The sequence below is a fragment of the Pan troglodytes genome, chromosome 8 (genome assembly GCF_028858775.2).
Source record: "Pan troglodytes isolate AG18354 chromosome 8, NHGRI_mPanTro3-v2.0_pri, whole genome shotgun sequence".
Lineage (NCBI taxonomy): Eukaryota > Metazoa > Chordata > Mammalia > Primates > Hominidae > Pan > Pan troglodytes.
The window spans coordinates 42,387,985-42,395,344 of NC_072406.2; positions in this window are offsets into that span (position 1 = coordinate 42,387,985).

Here is a 7,360-nt window from a genome sequence, read left to right on the forward strand (position 1 = left end):
CTCCTCCAGGGGCTAAAGTCACCTGAAATACTACAGCGTGGGCTCCCAAGGTGAGGCTGCTTCCCTAGGAGCATGAAGTGAAATGAACGGATTTATTTTATTTTATGAATTAAATAAGATCTTTGGGCAGAGGCTTCAGACAGATGGGATATCTAAAGCGGCAAGCTATGCTCTTCTAAAGAAGCCAAAGGAGAGTGTAGAAGGGCCAGTTAGACTTTGCAACCTCAGAATGAAAGTATTTGTGAAGAGTCAGGCATGCAAAGCATTTCTTAGGCATCAGAGCGGGAAAGATGAATTGATGACTTGGTCTCCAACCCCCTTTCCTACCCGCCCGCCTAGGAAGCCTAGTGTCTGTAATTACTCCTGTCGGCCTCTAGATGGCAGTCAGAAAAAAACAAAGATAAAACTCAAATTGAACAGAGAAACAGAAACCAGTAAAGGTTAGAACAAAGGTACAGAAACAAATATGATTTAAAAAAAAATCATAAGGGTAAACCAAGAAAACTAACCAAGGACTTCTGCATATAATACATAACCAATGCTTTAGGAGAAATGTCATTCAAAGCTACTTAATTTAGAATTCTAAAACCAAATTTACAGCTTACTTGGGTATGTTTTTGATAGTTCAGTCACAATGTCAATATTTATGCAATAAATGTTATTGTACTAGGTAGTTTTTAAAAGTCCCTCTAAGTTCTAAGGAGTCCCTGAATAAAGTCTTTTTTTTTTTTTTTTGAGAGGGAGTCTCACTATGTTGCCCAGGCTGGAGTGCAATAGCGTTATTTCGGCTCACTGCAACCTCCGCTTACCAGGTTCAAGTGATTCTCCTACCTCAGCCTCCTGAGTAGCTGGAATTACAGGTGCCTGCCACCCGGCCTGGCTAATTTTTGTGTTTTAATAGAGGCGGGGTTTCGCCATGTTGGCCAGGCTGGTCTCAAACTCCTGACCTCAGGTGATCCACCCGCATCGGCCTCCCGAAGTGCTGGGATTACAGATGTGAGCCACTGTGCCCAGCCTTGAATATAGTCTTGAAAAGTGACATATGCAAATTCAGTTTTTGCATCTTGAATCATATTTTCCAGTAGATTTTAACACAATCTTTATTTTGATTGTTCTCTGCCCTGCAGTTCTAGCCCTTTGGAACTAATATTTGAAATAAAACCAGGGATATTCTCTGGATCTGTGCTTTCATAGGAGAACTTGTTGGTGGTTCCATCTTCTCCCCTGGGAGGCTCCTCTGGGCAGTGTTGGTGCTTCAGGAGTGACAGGTGTGCGGCAGGTGTGGGTGAGCTGTGCTGACTGCAGTGGAGGGACCTGTGTGTCCTGAGTCCTTAAACGAGGCAGCAGATCTGCTAGATGTGTCGTGGGATGCTAAACTGCAGAGGACTTCTTCCCAAGTGCCAGCCCGCAGCCCAGTAACACAGAGCTTGGGCCGCCTGAGGTCACTTTACCAGAGAGAGAGACCTCAAGTGCAGAACTTGGTGACAGAGCACTGAGGCCAAATGGCTCTTGGGACTGATACCCAAACAAAAAGAAGGCAGACCTCACATCTCAGTTCAGTCACCACTGATGCAACCCAGCACCCGATGGCACCGGGGGCATCTGACAAACACAGAAGCCAAAACCCAAATGACAGACATTCAGAGGGATGAATTCCTGCTGGCAACTTGTGCACCGAAAACATCAGAAATATGCAGCTCGGAAAAAAAAAAAAAAAGGTGATTGACAGTACAAAGTGTCTACATTTGCAAATTATTTTTTTAAGTTAGCATCTTTTGTAAAAACATAAACTCATCGGGTTAGAATGGACCTCAAGAAATCACCTGGTCTAATGTCTAATTCTTACCTCCAGAAGGAGCAGCTCTTAAGCCATGCCAAGCAAAATAAAACAAGACCAACAAAACCAACTGCCCCTTCCTTTTCATTGAGTTTCTAGACGAGATTTAACCAGGAACCACTGCTTTTTTCCCTTCGCCATTAGGACATTTTTGTTGATGTCTGACTGTAGATTAAAACAGTTAAAATAGACCTGGATTAGAATTCATACTTCTCCATGTACAGGCTATGCACACTTAAGCACTACCTAACTCTCAGAGCCGCACTTTCTCTATTTGTAAAATGAATATCAGAATATGCACCAATTAGAGTTGCTGCAAGGCTTGAATAAAGAATGTGTAAACAGGCTGGGCACAGTGGCTCATGCCTATAATCCCAGCACTTTGGGAGGCCAAGGTGGGCAGATCACTTGAGCTCAGGAGTTCAAGACCAGCCTGGTCAACATGACGAAACTCTGTCTCTACTAAAAATACAAAAATTAGGCAGGGCACAGTGGCTCACGCCCGTAATCCTAGCACTTTGGGAGGCTGAGGCAGGTGGATCACCTGAGGTTAGGAGTTCAAGACAAGCCTGGCCAACATGGGTGAGACCCCATCTCTACTAAAAATACCAAAATTAGCTGGGCGTGGTGGTGGGCACCTGTAATGCCAGCTACTCGGGAGGCTGAGGAAGGAGAATCGCTTGAACCCGGGAGGCGGAGGTTTCAGTGAGCTGAGATTGTGCCACTGCACTCCAGCCTGGGTGACAGAGCAAGACTCCATTGCAAAAATAAATAAATAAATGAATCAATAAAAATACAAAAATTTGCCAAGCGTGGTGGCGCATGCCTGTAATTCCAGCTTCTCGGGAGGCTGAGGCATGAGAATCACCTGAACCCAGGAAGCTGAGGTTGCAGTGGGCCGAGATCACACCACTGCACTCCAGCCTGGGTGACAGAGTGAGACTCTGTCTCAAAAAAGAAAAAAATAATGTGTGTGTGTGTGTGTCTGTGTGTGTGTGTGTTTAAACAGCTATACATGATGGTTGGCCACCAACAATAGCCATACTAATGCAGATGTTTTGAAGACATTTTTGAATGTCACTGAGTGGGGATCCTGCCAGCATCTAATGGGCAGAGGTCAGGGATGCTGCTACACATTCTACAAGACACAGACTTACCAGCACCCTGTGAGAAAGAACTATCCAGCACCAGGTTGAGACACCTGCCTAGAAATGCCATGTCATAAGTTAGCCGGCGGAAGGGTGCTAAACCCCTCTAGGGTCTAGTACAAGGTTGAAGGGACCCTAGCTGTTGAAAGCAGAGGGCATGTACTCCATGTCACACATTTTTGGCAAGTCTCACAAAGTTTTTGGCTTCAAGAAAGTCTGAAATTAAAATATTCTCATTTATTCCCACAGCCCCTGGGTTTCACCTTCAAGGCATCAAGATTTGCTGATAGCTGATTATTCCTCTACAGAGTTTCTTTGTGATGCATCTACTTATAACTTCCTTGGGAGACTTAAGAGTTGCATAGGAATTCTAGGGGCTGACTGCCTCTTCCACTGTGACTGTAAGCTAGAACCACCAGTCTGGTTTATATAACAGCCTAGAAAGAATGCTGTTCTGGGACTCAAGAGAAAGTCACTTGGTGTTTCTGGCCTTGGTTTGCTCACCTGTAAGATGGGCTGGTACAGTGGATGATCCCCAAGCTCCCGCCGTCGTGCCCTGATTCTGAGATAGCATTATCAGGGAATCTGTATGGACTCATGCAACTGTTCTCCTGGGATCACAAGGGTTGTGTGTCTCCCCTTTTCACCTTAAAATGAAATCTTGGAAATCTTCAGTATAAAATTCATATTGGTGTTTTCCTGACCATAAATATAATGCACCTTACTCAGGAGAAGGGAGGACTGGGGAAAACTTGAGGGCACCGTTTGGTTCTGGGAATGAGGAGAGCACCCAGCCCCACAAGGCAGCTCTTGCTTCCTTTAGCTGAAGTTTGAGGCAGGTGACTTGAATGCTTGTATTGTTTTGTGTTTCACAGAGACCGGTTGGGGTGAGCAGTAACCCACACTAACAGAGCTTAGTCAAGCAACCAGTACCGGCCAACAGACAGTGAAACTGAAAGAAAACTTGCAGAGCTTTCATGGAAAGTCCATCAGTGAAAACGGCCTGGATGAATGTGGTGTAAACTGTCTCCCAGGCCCTGTTTCGTTTTCCCTTAGGTGTCAGTGGGAAACCACACATTTGCCAAATCAATTTTCTCTGCTACTCAGAGAAAAGCATCCTTTGAGATTAGCAACATAAGAAGATATACATAATTAAATAAATAAATAAATAAGGAAAAACAATGCACAAGTTTCGAGGATTAGAAGGACAAAAATTAAACAAGAAAAATAAATTTAAAAAAATAAAAGAAAGAGATTAGCAGCGTGGAAGCAGATGGCACAGGGAGGAGGGGGCAGCGGCCCCCAAATGGGCTGTGGGAGCAATGTCAAGGTTGGAGGTGGTGGGAGAAAGGTGGAATCTCTGTAGCCTGATAGAGGTTGAAGATGTCTTTACAAAGCTAGTGTACTTAATTATTTGTGGGGAACAAAGGGTCTTCCTGATCCATACAAAGTATACTCTCTTTTTAACAATCAGGGTAACCTAAGACAGATGATGAGGACCTTCCAAAAGTCAGTCACTCACCAGAATTCCAAAGTGCCAGGTTGCCTGATGAGAATACACGCTGTGTTGCCCAGGTGGCATGAAATGCCATGAGGCCCTGGAACAAGGGCTACAATCATTTTCTTCTTTAAAAAAGTTTTATTTGTATAAATGTATGGGGTACGAATGTAACTTATTACAGGGATGTATTGCATAGTAGTAAAATCAGGGCTTTTAGTGTATCCATCACCCAAATAATGTACACTGTACCTATTAAGTAATTTCTCATCACCCGCCCCCTCCCCTCCCTCCTGAGTCTCCAATGTCTATCATTTCACTCTCTATGTCCATGCGTATACATTTTTTTGAGAGGGGGTCTTGCTCTGTTGTCCAGGCTGGAGCACAGTGGTGCGATCACAGTTCACTGAAACCTTGACCTTCCAGGCTCATTCAATCCTCCCACCTCAGCCTCCTAAATAACTGGGATCACAGGTGCGCACCACCATGCCTGGCTACTTTTTGTAGAGACAGGGTTTCGCCATGTTGCCCAGGCTGGTCTTGAACTCCTGGGCTCAAGTGATCCACCCGCCTTGTCTTCCCAAAATGCTAGGATTACAGGCGTGAGCCACTGCGCCCAGGCTTGTGCACATTATTTAGCTCCCACTTATAAGTGAGAACATGTGGTATTTGTTTCTCTGTTTCTGAGTTCTTTGACTTAAAATAGTGGCCTCCAGTTCCATCCACGTTGCTGCAAAAGACATGATTTCATATTCCTTTATGGCTGAGTAGTGTTCCAGGGTGTATATATACCACATTTACTTTATCCAATCATCCATTGGTGGACATTGAGGTTGGTTCTATGTCTTTGCTATTGTGGATAGTGAAAAGCCACAATTATTTGATTTCCCAGATACCCTCCTTTCTTTACGTGGGTTGAGCACAGGAAGAAACTGTCTACCTCAGTTACTACCACCATTGGCCTTCCAAATGTGGCTGTGTTTTGCCTGGGGTATGCAATCCCACCTTTATGCCTGTACATGCTTTGGAGTTGGAATTGGTCCTACTTGGGTTATATCTGGATACAAAGAAAAGTCAGTTAAATGTGGTGCAGCCACTATACACATCCTGAAGGCCCAAGTGCTAATCTCACACCTTAATTGCAGTATGAATTATAAGTGGCAGGCTGCCCTTCTTTCTGACTCCATGGATCCTACCTGCTCACCCCTGGCCATCCCTCTGCCTTCACCCTCTAACACTTTTGCCCTCTGCTCTGACCACATGGGATGCCCGCTCCTTGCTCCTGCTGGAACACTCATCCCCAGGCAGCTCCAGGCTCCCCCTCAACTCCTCCCGCTTCAGTGAGGACTACGCTGGACGCCCTTTCATTTGTCTCTTTCCTACAAGAATGCAAGTTCTATAGGGAATAGATGTTTGTCTCTTTCCTTCACTATACAGGACTTGCCTAACACATAGTAAGTGCTCAAGGAATATTTGTCAAATGAATACACATCCTGCTTGAATCTCAACCCTTGTTGCTGCAGGTTAAAGAGTTCTAATAAAATTTCTTCTGCCTACCTCCCAAGGACACTGTTGTTTCTTAAGAAGGGAAATTGAATTTCTAATGTGAAGGGGGAGCTCTTCTCTAATTTCCTGCACTGTTATGGAGTCTTTTCTGTTTTTCATATTTCTTCATCAATTCATCAGAGGTCTAGAAAGGAGATGACTTGGGCTATCATTTTACTCAGAAACTGTGTCTTTTTTTATCTTTCAGCAAAATTCCTCTCCTGTCTATGTAGACTTCTATGTAGAATTCCAAGCTCGTAGGACAGATGACATGGATCATTAGATTAAGCCCAGAAGGGCAAACGACTTGTGCTGGAAAGTCAGGAAAACAGAGTGAAGGGCTATAGCAGGAGGATGTAAAAGCTAGCTGGGGCCCCCTACTGGCAAACGTGGGGATAATGTAGCAGTGAAACAGAAAGATAGTGATGGATTGTAACCCATTGAATAGAAAAAGAATCCATGAGTTCATATTGATATCAACAAACAAATGATAAATTGATTAGGGAGAGGGAAACTCTTCCTTATAGCAGAGTTCTGGCCAAGAAATACGGAAAGAATGAAGGAATTAGAAATGTATTGAGGTTAAATGCTGAACCTAGTGGGTGAAGGTTTGATAGGAACAGGATATTTACATAGTCTCAAAGTATCTCTCCAGAAGTTACTTTCTAATTTTTTTTTGAGACGGGTCTCTCTCTGTCACCCAGGCTGAAATGTAGTGGCAAACATAGCTCACTGCAGCCTTGATTTCCTGGTCTCAAGTAAATCATCCTTCCTTGGCCTCCCAAAGTAATGAGATTACAGGCATGAGCCACCACATCCATCCTGCTTTTAATTATAAAGAAAAAATAGTAAATTTATTCATAAAAAAATAACAGACACCATCTTTACACAAAAGAAAAATTGTTCAGCATGGTACAGTGATAAGCTGAGCAAAAGGCCAGGTGGAGCTTAGAAAAATGTATAAGAAGGGTTGCATCAGTACGGACTTTTAATTAAACCAGTGAAAACAGCAGAAAAACAAATTAAACAGAGGCCTCTTCCCCCTGGCCCTCCAGGTGATTGAATCAGCTGCCCAAGCAAGCTGAAACAGGGCAGCATGGAATAAAATCACTTGGCATGTGGGTAACTCTGTTATTTCCAAAGGACTTTCCCAAATATCATCTTGCTTTATGCTATTTCTCACAGCAATTTTGTGACGCAAAGCAGCTATCTCCTGTGTATGCCATCTCCCGATTTACATATGAGCACACTCAACCCACAGGGTACGTGACTTTTCCAAGGCCACAGAACAGAGCCAGGACGTGACCCCACGCTGCTGGCACCATGGCCAGT